At 37.7% G+C, this 19775-nt stretch overlaps 1 protein-coding gene across 1 annotated transcript in view; it reads left to right on the top strand.

Annotated features, from left to right (window-relative positions):
* The window catches only part of PCSK5 (proprotein convertase subtilisin/kexin type 5), a 364026-nt gene that overhangs the window by 184279 nt on the left and 159972 nt on the right, over positions 1–19775 (top strand). The window lies entirely within an intron of this gene.

The raw sequence follows: 19775 nt of genomic DNA, 5'->3' as shown, positions 1-19775 counted from the left end.
AAAATATCGGAAGGAGACAATTCGGTGCTCTCAGTGATCTGTGACCTGAAGTGGAAAAAAATCATTAATTTTGGAGTCTAGGGGAGCAACTTGGAAAAATTCTTGCTGCTGATAGACTATTAGTTAATTTTGCCATAAGGACTTTCTCTTTCTGAAATTGTTGCTTATAACTGCTGCATATTTCGGAATTATTCCATAGGGAGAAGAATGAAGAATCATGGTAAATAAATGCTTTAACATAAACCGCGTAAGCATCAATACAGTTGTTTTGTGTTTTATCTTGTTTTACAAGTCAGAAAAGTTGAATCAATCTGAATGGTAAAATAAAACTTTTGAAGCATTAATATGTAATATTTCCTTTTATATTTTAAGATGTTTAGAGGTTTGCATCGACTGCTAACCTAAAGGTTGACAGTTTGAACTCACCCAGTGGTATCCCGGAAGAAAGGACCTGGCGATCTGCTTCCCTTAAAGTTACGGACAAGAAAACCCTATGGAGCAGTTCTACTCTGTAACACATGAGGTTGCCATGAGTCGGAATCAATTCTGTGGCAACTAACAACAGGACACTAGATTGGGAAGAAATGAGAATATAGCTTTTAAAAATCACCCAGTGCGGTTTTATGAACACACTTATCTTAGGGGATAAAAAAAGTTCCTCTAAGTCCTGAAGTCTCACTTCAGTGAAGGAACCTGGCATAAGCGCTTCTAGGCATGTGCTGCCCCTGTGTCTAAACTGTTATAGAAGTGTGGTCATACACTGAACTAAAGCAACTAATGGGTCAGCTAAGGAAATAAGATCTGTCTCCTAGACTTGGGAAACTGCACGAGTACTTCACGTGAAACCTTACGTATACAGAGCATGCAATTCAGGACCTGCCATCTTTTCTATTATCACGTTGTATTCATGGGGGAATATCACTTTGATAATTGGTGTGCTGTAAACAGCTTGTGCATCCCAGCGACTTGAAAAAGACGCATTAAGGCTATGGAAATTGCATAGACTGCACATTGGAAGTCAAGGTAGCAAGCCAGTTCTAGACATGACAGTAACTCAGCCTCTGTGACTATTTCTGCCCTCTCAGAAGAGGCGAGCAAGTTCCTTATTCTCCTGCTTAATCCACAGCCTGCCAGGTTCGAAGAAGCCATGCAGGAGGAAGTCATTATCAAGATAAATAGGCATGGGAGGAGGAAAACATTAAAAATGAATCTACTTAAATTAAGGCCAGAGTCTTGTAATGGCCAGTGGAAGTGCTGCTTTATTTTCGACTATAAAGTTAAAATTATGAAAATGCATGTAGTTTATTATCTGGTAGAACATGCAGCTACAGCCACTCCTACATCAAACAAAAATGAATCTTGTTTAAAGTTGTAGTTTTTCTGTAATAATATGAAACTGGAATTTTAGCAGGGGCATAAACAGACTCAGTTTATAAAAATCTCTATAGGTTTTTCCAAGGGCCGTTTGCAATCATTTTATTGACTAATTATTCTCATCTAAAGGACTGTCAGTTGTCATCCCTGTTGATTTTCTCTCTTCCATTCTTACTGATCTGACTGTTCGGAATCCTCTCTTAACAGTCACAGCTTATAGTGTGATTGAAGCTGTTCTCAAATATTATTTTCATTGGTTCTATGAAATCCTGTCTTTTAAAAGTTCATTAGGCAATTGATTTGCCTTGTATTGTTTGTTTGCATTTTATGTTTACACAGAGATATAAAGTTCTGGCACTGAAAAAGAAGAGGGATGCTTGAGTGGGCACTAATTTCATTAGTAGAGGATCATTCATGAATATCTCTCTTTGCTTACCTAGGGAACCTAATAACTGTGGTATCCTCTTAAAAAGAACCTGTTGGCAGTCAGCCAGATAGCTTCAAAGATACAGCTTCTGAGCATTTGTCTCAGGAAAAGTCCAAAGCTCCCATTATTTTGTTCTGGCCCTGGTAAGTTTGTAGGTGCTTGAGAAGTGTGCATGTTCTTCTTTAAACATGCCATATATTTACTGCTGTACAAACTATAGGCATTGGTGTCAGAAGACCTGGGCTCAAGAATTTTCACAGTAAGTTAGTTGGCTGTATTACCTTAGGGAAGTCACTTAACCAATAACAGTTTCCTTATGAAATAGAGACAAAAGTATAAATGGTATAAAATTATTGGTGAGATCAAATGAAATTATATATGAGAACCTAGATAGAAGGTGAAAGTAGTTGGCAAATAATAAATAAGTGATCCTCACTACCTTCATTGATTTGATATCTAAATTGCATATTATAAGTATTCTTTTAAATGGAAATTATTATTTCAGTGGACATGAGCAGAACATTATGTTTATTGAGTTGAATAATTTAGATAAAACAGCATTTAATATACATTGTAAAATGTCAATATCAAATCATAGGCAGTAGGGGTAGAAAGGAATATCACTCAGAGGTCTCTGTTTTGTGGTTCCCAAGAAGACATAAATGGCAGTGACTATCTACCCTTCATGCCAGAAACCATCAGCTGGCAAACTACAGGCTGAATCCAGCCAGTGACCCTCTAGTTAAGAATAGTTTTATGTTTTCAAAGGGTTAGAAAAAACAAAAAGGAGAATATGTGATCAACCATATTCTATCAACCATATTCTCTCAAGTCAATTTCAACTCATGATGACCCCATGTGTGTCAGAGTAGACCGATGCTCCACAGGGTTTTCAATGGCTGATTTTTTTGAAAGTAGATCACAGGCCTTTCTTCTTAAGTACCTCTGGTTGGACTTGAACCTTCAACCTTTAAGTTAGCAGCCAAGCCTGTTAACCATTTGCACCACCCAGGGAATCCATATATGTGACAGAGACTGTATATGGCCCTGGAAAGCCTAAAATATTTAGAATTTGGCCCATTACAGAAAATGTTTGCCAACCTCTGCTTATAAACTCATGGAAACACCATCATAATAAAACTGCATCCCTTATTTTTAAATGAAATATGATATATATGTGAAAATATTGAATTGATAGTCATTAGGATAAATGATATATATTTTGGAGAAGATGTTTCTTAATTATTGCTTTAGTATCTCCATAATGTTGATAACTTTCCAATGAGAGAGGAAATGACTCTGGTGAACTCTTCAAAGGAAAATGGGAATACCTTTTAACAAACAGAAGGGCCAGCAGTTGCTTGATGTCACTAAGCCAAAATTGTGACGTGGTAGCTCAGCAAATATAAGGTGTTTTGGTTTATCATTTATAATCTAGGACCAAGCACCATGCAGCTTCTCAGACCTAGAAGTGTATTGAAGAAGGAACATGATAACACCAAATGAGACCGTGGATCGGAATCCCGTGGCCACTCTTTTTTTGGTATTTCAAACAAATAAGATTATGTAACAGTCACCTATTTTAGATCTTTACTCCGTGCAAGTAAGACTCAAGTCTTCAGAAGCGTTTTTGACAGTTTATTCATGGTCTGAAAGCAGTCTTGAGCAAAATGAAGTCAAACATTTATAATATCACGCTTCTCTAGTCAATAATTAACAGATGTTGAGCAAAACAACAAAATTTTTTAGGCTATTTTACAAAGTGTATACATTGAATGGTATCTTTACCTGACTATTTTACCACAAGTAAACAGGAATCAGACTCGTTAAATAGATTTACTACTAAATGAACATAGTCTTCTGAATGAATGTTTGTTATTCAGGATTTCATGGCCAACAGAATTCACTGCAACTATATCAGATCGTCTCTTTTTCTCACTATTGAATCCTTAGTGACTAATACATTCCTCAACACATGGTTGGTACTTAATAGGTATTTTCTGAATGAATGATTCAGAAAAGTAAATTAATTATGGGCCAGGAAATGGGAGCAGTCTCATTATGTACAGCTAAGTAGGTCACTGTAATAATATCCGTAAAATGGGAGCTAACCTATATACAGGAGTGCAGATAAAGTTGAAATGTTTTCTATTTAAGATACATTCTAGCCTCCTGGTCTCTTGTTTTTGCTACTTTAGAAATATTTATATGAGGTAGTTTTGAGTGTACTTCTGGACAAGGAAAAAAATACAAAGAAAGAAATAGACCACAATCAAAATTGTAATTTGATATGGGTCATTATTTCTTTCATTATCTTTATAGATCTTTTTCCAGTCTCTAAGCATATACTCTTAGTACATACTTCACACTTCATGCTTTACTGAATTCTAATTATGAAATTTTCTTTTAATTATGATGATGTGAATTTACAGGAAAATCAGTTCAGGTTTAAGGAAGAGGAAGTTGTTTAGATTGCATAGCAAGCATTTTTGCTAGCACGAATCCCAAAGCAAAAACTCTTGCATCTGAAATTTCTATAATACTTTGTACATAAACCTTGATTAGAATGTACCACAGTACTTGGTAATTATTTGCATGAGTCTGCAACACCGTTGTCAGTGGTATTAGTTTCAATTGGTGGATCAAAACTGTAGAACGAATAAGATCACAACAGGTAATTAGAAGGATAGAAACATAACCATGCCAGTATCAGTTGTCTTTCTTCAAAAAGAGTCTTCAGCAGTCCCAGGACTCCTTCCCCACGCTACCCCACCCCACCCCCACAAGTAACAACTCAGTTGTGTAAGAATGAGCCACATGGGTGGATGTGAGAGTCACTTTGCCTTAGAAGCCCAATGACCATAAGAACAGTATTTCTTACAATAGTCTATGAATGCTTCCAGGGCCATGCAAGGAGCCAAAAACCAGTTTCTATCAAGTTCACTCTGACTCATGGTGACCCCATGTGTGTCAGAGTAGAACTGTGCTCCGTAGGGTTTTCAATGGCTGATTTTTTTGTGAGTAATTGACAGACCTTTCTTCCAAGGCACTTCTGGATGGACTGGAACCTCCAACCTTTTGGTTAGCAGCTGAGCACATTAACTATTTGCACCACCAAGGGACTCTTATGCAAAGAGAGGCACATTCAATGTCCAGAGTCAGCTCTCAGGCACCGAAAACTAAGACTTTGTATCATATATTTATTGTCCTGGCCACAGACCTCCCAGTTCATGGTAATTTACCAAACATCATTCATTTTTGCCATAAACATGTTGCTTGGTAGCTGGCATCTCATCTTTATCAGATATCAAGGGGAACAGGGCTAGAAAGTTAAACCAAAGTAATTTTTCCATAGGGTAGTCCTTTACTCAGTGTCCTCTCCACGAGCATTGTGAGCACCACAGCCTTGGATTATTCAGCTTTGTCCACATGCTTAGAAAATGCTTGGAACATAGATGTGAGTAGATATTTGGACTTGAGAAAGGAAGGGGGAGAAAGAAGGATAGAGGGAGTAAGGGGATATTTTTAACTAAAATATTTCTTGGGTGGTACTTTGGTAATTTTCAAGAAAATAAAAAAAGCATTCCTGACAGTTCCAAGTTCAATGCTTACCTTAAAAGAAACACTTTATTTGTGTTTGTTGGGATTGTAGTTAGTACTTTTCTCAGTAAAGCAGACAAATGGCCTGTAGAAAAGATGGACATCACATTGGACCCTCCAATTCCAGGGAAGAGTTGGATCCTTCAAATCTGATTTTGTGAACTTTTAAGAGAACATTTGAACGTTTACTATGAACAGACCTAATATGAATCAACATCAGTGACTAATTTCTGTCTATTCATTCATAGTCAAGGGGTAAGGGAGACGATTTCTTAGCCCTCCATTTGTGGTGGAAAATGAGATTAGACAGCTCCAAAAGCTCCAGCTATACAGAGTAAAAACTAGTAAGCAAGCCTAAGTCTCAAAAGACTAAGCAGAACCCTCTGATAGAGGTCAGCGAGCTTGAAGAGCAGGGTTTTAGGCTTCTGATAGACCCAGTGGGGAAGGAGTAGCAACACAAAATCACTTAGGGATACTGACAGGCATGCGTAAGCTCAAGTTCCACATGGAAAACTCACCATTAAAGGCAAAAAGAGGAGCTAAAATGAATGACAGGGTGAAATCTGGAGTATTAACCAGGAAGCCGAGAAAAGGGGGCCTTTCCATCGTCATGATACGTACAGTCGATTAATAGGCATCTTTCATATCCTATTGCCTTGTAGAGTCACTATGAGTGAGAATCAGCTCAATGGCAATGGGTTTTTCCTTGTTGTTGATCCCTAAGATGAGGATGGGAGGGAGGGTTGGGTCAATAAGGGGGTGGTTGCTATCTTGGTCAGGACTACATACATACATACTTGCCTGTCTTGGGTTTTTACTGTACTGTATCACTCCATGCAACATTGAATTTGAGAAAGGAAGAGAAGCAATGTAAAGAACTGAGTTTTCTGACAATCAAGCTATGTATTCATTCATTTATATATAGGCTACCATAGTTTTTATGTTCCTTCATTTAACAATGAATAAGATATTTTCTTGGGCTGGGGTGGATAGAAGGAGGAGAAAAAAGATGTCAAAGTCTAGGCTGGCAGGATAGAGGAAGAGACAAAATAACAGAGGTAAGAAAACAATTCTAAAGCTGTATATTGACTTCTTGTATTTTATTTATTTTGGTGCACTTCATTGTTGATATTATTTTTGCTAAGACTAAAAAATCCTTCTTGAATTATAATCAATGCAAGTAACTATACAAATTCTCCAGACTTACAATGATTTTTTAAAACTTTTTATGTTGAAATGGATAATTATACACTTATGGAAAGTTTCAAAAATAGTGCAGAGAGGCTCCTCTGTACCCTTCCTCTAGCTTCCTCCAGTGGTAACAGCTTATGTAATTGTAGTACAATATCTAAAATTGACATTAATACAATCTACAGACCTATTTAGATTTTACCAGTTTTTATATACACTTGTTTATATGTGTATGAGTGTGTATCAGGATAACAATACATTTAACCAGCCGCCCCCAAAAAAAATTCCTACAGTTTTTTTCAATGCTTACCGGTCATTTGCATATATATGATGCCAATTATCATTAGTGACCTATTACTCCTTAATACTATTAAATATAATTTTTCATTTTGTTTCCTTGTTTACAACATGATATCTGTCAGGCATTGTAGCAATTAGTTAATACTAATTTTTATTAATTTCTTAAAATATCCTATGTATCTTCTGAAGCCCAAAAGGAAGATTCTCGATGTCTATTGCAAAGTTTAAAAATCATAGTTTGAAAATTCATGCTTGAGATTCTTTCAGAATTAGTCTATCAGAGGGTCTCTAAACATAATCTTATATTATTTTATGTATGTATTTATTTATTTTGAGCACATTTTCCTGAATCTGTTCCCAGTATAATCAAAAGATTTAATGTTATTAAGGCCTTATGGACTTAATTGCAGTCAATTGCAGTCACTTCAGCAGCTATTATCTTAATTGGCTTACAAAAAGTAATCACCAAAATAATTATGTGCTTTCTTGTTTTCTGTTTAAATTTTTTAAATTTATCTTTTTTTTTTTTCCTAATACGCTTCTTGAGCTTCAGTAAGCTTTTCAATAAAGATAGAAAGTTAAGTCACTTTTAGCTATTTTCCATTCTTAAGTTTTCAGTTTTAAGATTCCCAGCATTTCTGCCTTCTAACTCAAGTTAAATAATTTATCACGGAAGTTCTATAAAAATACTGCCAAGTATTCTGCCATCAATAGTAATGAAGGAATAGAGTCGCCTCTATCTCACAGAACATCAAAATAAGTAGAGTAGCAGGAAAAGAAGTCGTATAAAATCTCGGTGATCCTTCAAGCCATTTGAAGGTGTGTCTCTTTATATAAGACCCAGAAGACCCAAATCTAGTCCTTGCCTTGCCTAATTTCCTGCCTTCTAATCACCATCTGTCTGGATGAGTGTTCTTATTTACAAAATAAAAGAATAATATCTGCTTTGCTTACTTCACAGGGTTGATGTAAGAATCAAATGAGATGTTAAGCACTTTGAGAATTGGAGAATGTGCTATAAACATGAGGTGGTAATATTATCATGCACAACTTGAGTAGTCAGAAATATTAGATCAAAATAATATGTTAGAGAAACATCACTGTTTCTTGCTGTCCTCTCCCCTTCTGAGTGTGCTATTGAAATAGACTGTAATGAAAAACTTTTGCTCAGATTAATAGAAAATCAAAACATTACAAAAAAGAGTGAGCATGCCAGATACCAGAAAGGAATAGAAACAGTAAGGAAGTAGACTGACTCCATGAACAGCTGAAGATACTTGTTCCAAGAAAGGAATGCAATAGAAAATAGTTTTTATCCCACTTGCATTTGCTTGATTCCCTCTGTGAGGAGAGAAAAATTATTTTGTTCTGAATGGCCAAAAGTTGAAAACAACAAAAATGTCCAACTGGTGAATGGATAAGAAAAATGTTGTTAGATGCTGTCGAGTTGGTTCTGACTTAATAGTGACCCTGTCTACAACACTGACCAGTCCTGTGCCATCCTCACAATGATTGCTATGTCTGAGCCCATTCTTGCAGCCACTCTGTCAATCCATCTTGTTGAGGGTGTTCCTGTTTTTTGCTGATGCTCTGTTTTACCAAGCATGATGTCCTTCTCCAGGGGCTGGTAACATTGATAAGAAAATATGATATTCCAAATAATGAAATACTGTTCAGCCATAAAAGGGAGGAAGTATGGATACATGTTACAACATGGATGAAACTTGAAAATCTTACGTTAAGTGAAAGAAGGCAGACACAAAAGGCCACGTATTGTATGATTCTATTTGTGTGAAATACGCAGAATAAGCATATCCATAGAGACAGAAAGAAGATCAGTGGTTGCCAGGGGGTGTGCGGGGGAATGGGAGTAAGCACTTAATGTGTACATGGTTTCCTTTGGGGTGATGAATAAGTTTTGGAGCTAGATACTGGTGATAGTTTCCTAACACCAGGAATATATGAAATGCCATTGAATTGTACAATTTAAGATGGCTAAAATGGTAAATTTAATGTTGTGTATATTATACCTCAATTAAAAGAAAACAAGAAGCGGAGCCAAGATGGCAGAGTAGTCAGATGCTTCTGGTGGTCCCTCTTACAACAAAGACCCAAAAAAACAAGTGAATTGATTATATATGACAATCTAGGGGCCCTGAACATCAAAGGCAAAGTTGAGGAATCAGACTGAGAGGCAGAAAGAGGGAGAGAAGGTTCAGAAGCAGCGAGGATTTGCCAGAGCTCACCAGGGCAGAGCTGGTGCCCTGCATGCATGATGAGGGTGGCAGTGGCGTTCAGGACACGTTTTACACGTTGGGAGAAACTGAGTGACAGAGAGTCTGCTCAGGCCTCCAGAGCCATTGAAAACCAGCACCCAATCGGAGAAAGACAAGTATATGCATTTAACCTACCGCACAGATCTAAAAACACCCAGTTTGGGAAGAATGTCTCTCCCATTTACCTGCTCCCTCCCTGCTCTACACCAGGTAGCCTCTTCCCCTGGGCCAGAAGGAGGACCCATCATGCGCCCTAAGCCAATCTCTGGGCCTTGGAGAGGGAACAGATTAACAAACAGGCTAAAATAATCTGCCAGCTCCCTAAAGTGAGAATTCAGGGCAGGCACAACTCCTTTGCCTAGGGACAGGCATAAGGGATCCCCGGACTTTGAATGCCTTTCAACCCTGCATAGACTTGTGTGAGCCCATTTCAACAGTGTAGGCCCTCATTAGCACAGCACGACAGGGTATATACCTGAAGCCTAACTTCACTGTATCAGCTATATGGTGGAGTGGCAGGTTCGTGGCATTTGACACTGCTCTGCTTATTAAGCAGGGTCCTCACCTACCCACATCAGGGGCCTGAGGACTGGTGGCTCCACCCATGCCACCTAGCCACCTGCAACAGAGGTCTAAGAATAAGTGGTTTCTCCTAGTCATTACAACCAACAGCATTGGGTGCCCATAGTCCAGCTACAAAACCCAATCACCTACGCACCTATGCACTCTACGGAACAGAGACACAATTTCCTTCCATGCATGTCAACCCCCTGACTTGCTCAGCGCATGACCCCCTACTGCAGCCAGATACCCACACCTACTCCAATCACCCCTGCCCATCTAGGACTGTAGGTGAGAGCCTGCACCACACACATGGTGATCAACTATCTGCACACCTGAGCTGAATCCATACAAGAAAAGTAAATGGACTCCTGGGCTCACATACATGGAAATAGGGAAACAGAGACATCAGTATGCAAAAGATGACAACATTAAAACAAAAAAGAGGGACTAAACAATGTAGTCATAGATCTTTCATATGGAAAGGAAGTCAAGGTGATATAAAGAAATAAAAGTTTGGTTTAAACTTAGAAAAGCAGAGGTAAATATTAAGGTGACCACAAAGGAAACTGACAATCCTACACATCAAAATAAAAAACAAGAAAAACATAAAGACTCAGCAAATGCAAAATCAACAACAATGAAAAAGATGAAAAGAAAATACCTAAAGAAAAACGACTCAGCACAGAAAATGGAGTGGAACAAAAAAACTGTCAATCACACATACACAAAAGACATCATAAGGACAGCACTAAACACGTACCTATCAATAATTATGCTGAATGTAGATGGACTAAATGCACCAGTAAAGAGACAGGGAGTGGCAGATTGGATTAAAAAAACACGATCCGTCTATATACTGCCTACAAGAGACACACCTTAGACTTAAAGACACAAACAAGCTAAAAATCAAAGGATGGAAAAAAGATAACAAACAAATAACAATCAAAAAAGAGCAGGAGTGGCAATATTAATCTCTGACAAAATAGACTTTAAAGTAAAATCCACCACAAAGGATAAGGAAGGGCACTATATAATGATTAGAGGGTCATTACACCAGGAGGACATAACCATAATAAATATTTATGTATCCAATGACAGGGCTCCAAAATACATAAAACAAACTCCAATAGCATTGAAAAGAGAAATAGACAGCTCCACAATAATAGTAGGAGACTTCAACGTACCACTTTCAGTGAAGGGCAAAACATTCAGAAAGAAGCTCGATAAAGACAGGGAAGATCTGAATGCCACAATCAACCAACTTGATCTCATAGACATATACAGAACACTCCATTCAACAGCAGCCAAGTGTACTTTCTTTTCCAGTGCACATGGAGCATTCTCCAGAATAAACTACATATTAGGCCATAAAGAAAGCCTTAACAGAATCCAAAGCATCAAAAGATTACAAAGCATCTTTTCTGACTGTAAAGCCATAAAAGTAGAAATCAGTAACAGAAAAAGCAAGGAAGAAAAATCAAACACATGGAAACCAAACAACACCTTGCTCAAAAACTATTGGGTTACAGAAGAAATTAATGATGAAATAAAGAAATTCATAGAATCAAATGAGAATGAAAACACAGCCTACCAGAACCTTTGGGACACAGCAAAAGCAGGGCTCAGAGGTCAGTTTATAGCAATAAATGCACACATCCAAAAAGAAGAAAGGGCCAAAATCAAAACATTAATCCTACAATTGGAACAAGTAGAAAGAGAGCAGCAAAAGAAGCTCTCAGGCACCAGAAGAAAGCAAATAATAAAAATTAGAGCAGAATTAAATGAAATAGAAAATAGGAAAACAACTGAAAGAGTTAACAAGTCCAAAAGCTACTCTTTTGAAAAGATCAACAAAATCAATAAACCACTGGCCAAAATGACAAAAGAGAAACAGGACAGGAAGCAGATAACCCGAATAAGAAGTGAGATGGGTGATATCACAACAGACCCAACTGAAATTAAAAGAATCATAACAAAATGCTATGAAAAATTGTACTCTAACAAATTTTAATACCTAAAAGAAATGGACAAATTTCTAGAAACACACTACCTACCTAAACTAACAAAAACAGAGGTGGAACAACTAAATAAACATATACAACAGAAGAGATTGAAAAGGTAATTAGAAAACTCTCAACATATAAAAGGCCTGGCCCTGACAGTTTCGCTGGAGAGTTCTACCACACTTTCAGCGAAGAGTTAACACCACTGCTACTAAAGGTATTTCAGAGCATAGAAAAGGATGGAATACTCCCAAACTCATTCTAGGAAGCCAGCATAACCCTGATAGCAAAACCAGGTAAAGACTCCACAAAAAAAGAAAATTACAAACTGATATCCCTCAAGAACATTGACCTAAAACTCCTCAACAAAATTCTACCCAATAGAATTCAGCAACATATCAAAAAAATAATTCACTATGACCAAGTGGGATTCACACCAGGTAGGCAGGATAGTTCAACATGAGAAAAACAATCAACGTAATCCATCACATAAATAAAACACAAGAACCACATGATCTTATCAATTGATGCAGAAAAGGCATTTGACAAAGTCCAACACCCATTCATGATAAAAACTCTCAGCAAAATAGGAATAGAAGGGAAATTCCTCAACATAATAAAGGGCATTTATCCAAAACCAACAGCCAACATCATTCTTAATGGAGAGAGTCTGAAAGCATTCCCCTTGAGAACAGGAACCAGACAAGGATGCCCTCTATCACCACTCTTATTCAACATTGTGCTGGAGGTCCTAGCCAGAACAATTAGGCTAGAAAAAGAAATAAAGGGCACCAAAACTGGTAGGGAAGAAGTCAAAGTATCTCTATTTGCAGATGAAATGGTCTTATACACACAAAACTCCAAAGAATCCACAAGAAGATTTCAGGAAAGTATCAGGATACAAGATAAACATACAAAAATCAGTTGGATTCCTCTACACCAACAAGGAGAACTTGCAAGAGGAAATTACCAAATCAATACCATTTACAATAGCCCCCAACAAGATAAAATACTTAGAAATAAATCTAACTGGAGATGTAAAAGACCTATACAAAGAAAACTACAAGGCACTACTGCACGAAACCAAAAGAGACCTACATATGTGGAAAAACGTACCTTGCTTATGATAGGAAGACTCAACATTGTGAAAATGTCTATTCTATCCAAAGCAATTTACAGAAACAATGCAATCCGATTAAAGTCCAATGGCATTTTTTGATGAGATGGAGAAACAAATCACCGACTTCATATGGAAAAGGAAGAGGCCCCAGATAAATAAAGCATTTCTCAAGAAGAAGAACAAAGTGGGGGGCCTCACACTACCTGATTTTAGAACCTATTATACCACCACGGTAGTCAAAACAGCCTGCCACTGGTACAAAAACAGATATATAGACCAATGGAAAAGAATTGAGAATACAGACATAAATTCATCCACCTATGAGCAGCTGATATTTGACAAAGGCCCAAAGTCCATTAATTGGGGAAAAGACAGACTCTTTAACAAATGGTGCTGGCATAATTGGATAGCCATCTGCAAAAAACTGAAACAAGACCCATACCTCACACCATGCACAAAAACTAACTCAAAATGGATCAAAGGCCTAAATATAAAATCGAAAACGATAAAGATCATGGAAGAAAAAATAGGGACACTGCTAGGAGCCCTAATACATGGTATAAACACAATACGAACGATAAGTAACAATGCACAAGCACCAGAAGAGAGACTAGATAAATGGGAGCTCCTAAAAATCAAACACTTATGCTCTTCAAAAGACTTCACCAAAAGAGTAAAAAGACAGCCTACAGACTGGGAAAATATTTCTGGGTACGACAAATCAGATCTGCGTCTTATCTCTAAAATCTGCAAGATACTGCAAAGCCTCAACAACAAAAAGACAAATAACCCAAATAAAAAATGGGCAAAGGATATGAACAGGCACTTCACCAAAGAAGACATTCAGACTGCTACTAGATACATGAGGAAATGCTCATGATCATTAGCCATTAGAGAAATGCAAATCAAAACTACAGTGAGATACCATCTCGCCCAACGAGTTAATCCAGAAAACACCAAATAATAAATGTTGAAGAGGTTGTGAAGAGACTGGAACACTTACTACTGCTGGTGGGAATATAAAATAGTATAACCACTTTGGAAATTGGTTTGGCACTTCCTTAAAAATCTAGAAATAGAAGTACCATAAGATCCAGCAATCCCTCTCCTTGGAATATATCATAGAGAAATAAGAGCCATCACACGAATAGATATATGCACACCCATGTTCATTGCAGCACTGCTGACAATAGCAAAAAGATGGAAACAACCTCAGTGCCCATCAATGGACGAATGGATAAACAAATTATGGTATATTTACATAATGGAATACTATGCAACTATGAAGAACAACAATGAATCTGTGAAACATATCGTAACATGGATGTATCTGGATGTCATTATGCTGAGTGAAATTAGTCAGTTGCAAAAGGACAGATATTGTATGAGACCACTATTATAGGAATTCAAGAAATGGTTTAAATACAGAAGAAAACACTCTGATGGTTAGGAGTGGGGAGGAATAGAGGTATTCACTAACTAGATAGTAGAAAAGAATTATCTTAGGTGAAGGGAAGGACAACGCACAATACAGGGAAGTCAGCACAACTGGACTAAACCAAAAGCTAAGAAGTTTCCTGAATACAGCCAAACACATTGAGAGACAGAGTAGCAGGGTCGAGGTTCTGGGGACCATGGTTTCAAGGGACCTCTGTCAATTGGCACAACAAAGTTTATTAAGAAAATGTTCTGCATCCCACTTTGTTGAGTGGCGTCTGGGGTCTTAAAAGCTAGCAAGCGGCCATCTAAGATATGTCACCTGGAGCAGAGCAGAATGAAGAACACCAAAGACACAAGGAAAATATTAGCCCAAGAGACAGAAAGGCCACATAAACCAGAGACTGCATCAGCCTGAGACCAAAAGAACTAGACGGTGCCCAGCTACCACCAATGACCGCCCTGACAGGGAACACAACAGAGAGTCTCTGACAAGCAAGGGAAAAGTAGGGTGCGGAACTCAAGTTCTAGTAAAAAGACCAGACTTAATGGTCTGACTGAGACTGGAGGGACCCCAGAATACATGGCCTCCAGACTCTCTGTTAGCCCAGAACTAAGACCCTTCCCTTCAGACAAGGATTAGGCTGGACTACGGGACATAAAATGAGACTCGTGAAGAGAGTGCTTCTTAGCTCAAGTAGATACGTGAGACTAAATGGGTGGCTTCTGTCTGGAGGTGAGATGAGAAGGCAGAGAGGGTCAGGAGCTGGTTGAATGGACATGGGAAATGCAGGGTGGAAAGGAGGAGTGAGCCGTCACATTATAGGGAGAGCAGCTAGGGTCACATAGCAATGTGTGTATAAATTTTTGTATGAAAAACTGACTTGAACTGTAAACTTACACTTAAAGCGCAATTTAAAACAAAAACTATTTTTTATTTTGAAACAGCACAGTGGCAGATGGATTCCCTGAGATCCCAGGTGGTTGCTAAGTTGGGAGGAAAAGCATAGCAAGTATAAAGGGAGATGTCCTGCATATGTCCCGGTATTCTGATTCAATGCTGATCTTACTAGTACACTGTTCAGATCTGTGGTGAAAACTCATATAAGTTAATATTTCCCTCCCCACTGGTTCATATGGAAGAAAAGAAGTTCACATATCAATGTGTCTAGAGAACAGGAAGAAAGCAAAAATAAGGATTGAATGCCACATTTTACTACTTGGCAAGATATAATAAACCCCTTAAATTTGTATTCCATACTCATTTCTCCTAACTTGTATGTATTCATCATATTACAAAAATGATTACCAGGTACTCTCTGTTCTTATTTTCCACGTTTTCAATCAAGTATCCCCATGTAAAACTCTGAGACCTTTAGTTATAATGCTTTACTGTGGGAATTATATTTTTTGCTTTCCAACTTCATTCTGACTTAAGTTATGAAGTGTTTCCTGTTTGAAGAGGAGAGTCCCACAGGACAAGAGAGATGAGGAAGGCCCATAGGTTGTAAACAATGGAGGTAGAGTGCTTGACTGGGGCACTTGGGTTTTTGAGGTTATGGTCTCTGGTACTAAACAAACCCAGCCCCTTGACTCCCCCCATTTACCCCTACTTGGAAGTCTTGATGCCTATTAAGCTCCTCATGTATAAGCATTTCACATTTGAGATATTTTACCTGTTAGTAAGGTTAATACTTGGAAAGTTATATTTTCCAGAAAGGAGAAAATGTTATAGTCACGGTGTCATTTTAAAAGGTAAGATCGGAAAAAGGTAACCTGTTTATTTCCAAGTACAGAAAAGGGGTAGAACATAGACTGGCGTGATCTTTAATTCATTATTCTCTTTCAAGAGCCAAAATGGTTTATTGCAGTAAAAAATTATGTAATAAAACATTTCCTGCTCACTAGGCCCCTGTAGCAATGAAAGTATCCTTAAAAGAGAATCAAAGAAGTGATGCAACAAGAAGCATTTTTATTTACTTTTTTTAATTTGTTTATTTTGTTATTGAGAATATACACAGCAAAACATACATGAATTCAACAGCTTCTACATGTACAATTCAGTGACATTGATTACATTCTTCAAGTTGTGCAACCACTCTCACCCTCCTTTCCTCAGTTGTTCCTCCCCCATTAACATAAACTTACTGTCTCTTAAGGTTCCTATCTAGTCTTTTGAGTTGCTGTTGTCAATTTGATCCAACGTAGATAGTTCTTAAAAGAGGACAATGCTCAGGCAGACATTCTTTACTGGATAAGCTAAACTGTTGTTTGGTTTTAAGAAGACTTCAGGAGATATTTTTTGTTTATGGTTTAAAGATTATCACAAGACAATAGTTTCAGGGCTCCAAGAAAGCCTCCATGGCTCCAGAAAATCTGGATTCCATGAGAATTTGAAACTTTGTTCTACATTTCTCCCTTTTGATCATAATTCTTCTATAGAACCTTTGATCAAAATGATCAGTAATGGTAACCAGGCACCATCCAGTTCCTCTGGTCTCATGGCAAAAGAGGCAGTTGTTCATGGAGGCAATTAGGCACACATTCCATTTCCTCCTCCTATTCCTGACTTTCCTTCTTCCTCTGTTGTTCCAGGTGAAAGAGACCAATTGTTGTGTCTTGGATGGATGCTTGCAAGGTTTTAAGACCCTAGGAACTATGCAACAAACTAGGAGGTAGAACAGAAACACTAAACACATTATTAGGCCAATGAACTGGGATGTCCCGTGAAACCATGACCCTAAACCTCCAAACCAAGGAACCAAATCCCATGAGGTGTTTAGTTGTACATAAGCAGCCTCAACAGCTACTCTTTTTTGTTGTTGCTGTAAATATGTTTATCACACAACTTTTCCAATTCAACTTTTTATAGGTGTACAACTTATTGACAGCACTTAAAATATTCATTTTTCTGTCAGTGTAAATTGAAACTCAGTACTCCATAAACAATAATCCCCCCTTTTCCCCTCCCTCCCGCCCCTGGTAACCACTAATAAGCTTTTATCTCTATGTATTTCTCATTTCTTGTCTTTTTATATTAAGGAGGTCATACAATATTTGTCCTTTTGTGATTATTTCACTCAGCATAATGTCACCAAGCTCTGTCCATACCTAGCATGTATCAAGACTTCATTTCTCCTACTGGCTGAATAGTATTCCATTGTATGTATATACCATATTTTGCTTATCCACTCATCTGTTGATGAGCATTTAGGTTGTTTCCACTTTTTGGCTATTGCGAATAGTGCTCCAATGAACACTGGTGTACAAGTCTCTGTTTGAGTCTCTGCTTTCAAGTCTTTTGGGTATATATCTAGAAATGAAATTGCTAGGTCCACCACAATATTTTCCACAACAGCTGTACCATTTTGCATTCCCACCAGCAATGAATAAGGGTTCCAATTTTCCCACATCCTCACCAATATTTGTTAATGATGTTGAGCAAGCAGCATTTTTAAGTTTGTCTATAACTCACTTTATTTTAGATGATGTCCAATTTCATTTAAGTCTTTGGTCTATAGATCCATTATAATTTATGTAATTGGGTTATTTCTTGAAAATCTCTGAAAATGTGTTTTAGTAATACCGTGAACATATATACAAGACAGCTTAAAAGGTGGTTCATTTTCCTGGGGTAGTTACTACATGAAAATATGCTAGTAAAGTTCATATTTAGGTGTATGTGAGTCAGAGCCTAACATAGTGAATATATTGTTTTCTGCCCTAAAATCTACTAAAACTCAACACTGCAAGTACTCAGACTCTGGCCTCTAAAGAAAAATACATCTAAAACACAGGCTTTTGTTTGTTTTGTGATTTTTATATTTAACTGACGATGAATATAGCTGTTACTGACTACGCTTATTCTTTGGGCAAAAGAAACAATTGAATCTTGTTCACATGCTTGAACTTCAAACAGGTCATGGTGATATCTGTTTCTTCCATGATCTGTTTTAAACCATGTCAGAAGACTGAGTCAACTAAGGTATAAAAATAAAAAAGATGACTGGTGCTTTTCTTAGGGTAATGATCATTGTCATCTGAAGAGTGTGGGCTGTGTAAATACAGTTGAGCTACCAATTTGGACCCTTGATTACAGTATGCTGTAGTATATTATTTAAATGATATTTAAAACACATATATCAGCAGTAGATTGAGGGTTTGGCCCAGATAAATTCCCTGTCTCCCAGGAATGGTTTCTACATCATGACGTAGCACAATGTTCAGAAATCTTGACAAAGAACATGTTTGTAAGGAAATAGTCACTGTGCTCTTCATTCGGGAGAATTCACTATGCATTGATGAGGCACGCAATATATGAAGGGCTTCATGATATGTAAGGCATACACAACCAAACTCATTCTTCCGTTTTAGGATAACATAGTCGAACAGATATTCAGATAAATGTCCCCAGCACAGCACATCTAAAACTTCTGGGAAAATATTTTAAAACTTTTTGATACATGGTTGAAGTGGTAGGACATCAAGAGAATTTCACAGAGATTAACAATTACAGGAAATAGCAAATCTGTAAGACTAGGTGGACACTGGACATTTTCTAGGGGTGAGCAACTGATCCCATAGTGCCTGGAGCTGGATTTTAACAAGCCCAGGAATTGCAGGAGACAAAATCTTGGTCCAAGGGGGTGAGAGAAGAATTGTGCATAAAACAGAACGCCTGAGGCACCACCCTCAGTACATTAGCCGTAGAAAAACACACACACACACACCCTACACACAGAGAGACAGAGGGTATATTTGACTTTCTCAGGTTGGGTAATAGGTTGAAATCCCGAACCAAATCCCACTGTTGTCAAGTCAGTTCTGACTCATAGCGACCTTGTAGGGCAGAGTAGAACCACCTCATAGGGTTTCCAAGGCTGTAAATCTTTACAGAAGCAGACTTCCACATCTTTCTCCTGCAGAGCAGCTGGTGGGTTTGAATTGGCCACCTTTCGGTTAGCAGACGAGTGCTGACTTCTGGGCTTCTTTCAGTCCCTCTTAGGTGCCTTCATCTCTAAAAATAGGGTGGTGGGAATTGACTTCATAGGTGGTGATAAATGTAGCATGACCATTGTCACACCCCTCTTCTGCACCCATGGGAGACGTTAGTCATCAGTCAGCACTCTTCCTCTGGGTTCAGTCGCACCTTATAATTCTTCTCAATAGGCTGTTGTACGACACCATTTCTAAACCGCTTGTACTTTGCACTTGAAACTTCTTTTCCATCCTTGGCTCAACGATCTTGGAAGTCCTTTCACTTATAAGATTTCTTTGATCCAGGAACAAAGTTATTATGGCAAGAAATAACAGGAAATGTTTTTCAAAAAAAGTTTTAATTTTCTACTAGTTACATTTTAAAAAATAATGAAAAGATGACAAGAAATGGGGGAAATTAATTTTAATATGTTTTTTAAGTAAAATATTTGAACATGTAATCGATATAAAACAATTATTAATGAGATGTTTTACTTTTTTTTGCA

Source organism: Trichechus manatus, unplaced genomic scaffold (genome assembly GCF_000243295.1).
Source record: "Trichechus manatus latirostris isolate Lorelei unplaced genomic scaffold, TriManLat1.0 scaffold00107, whole genome shotgun sequence".
Lineage (NCBI taxonomy): Eukaryota > Metazoa > Chordata > Mammalia > Sirenia > Trichechidae > Trichechus > Trichechus manatus.
This window is presented reverse-complemented; position numbering and strand designations above follow the sequence as displayed.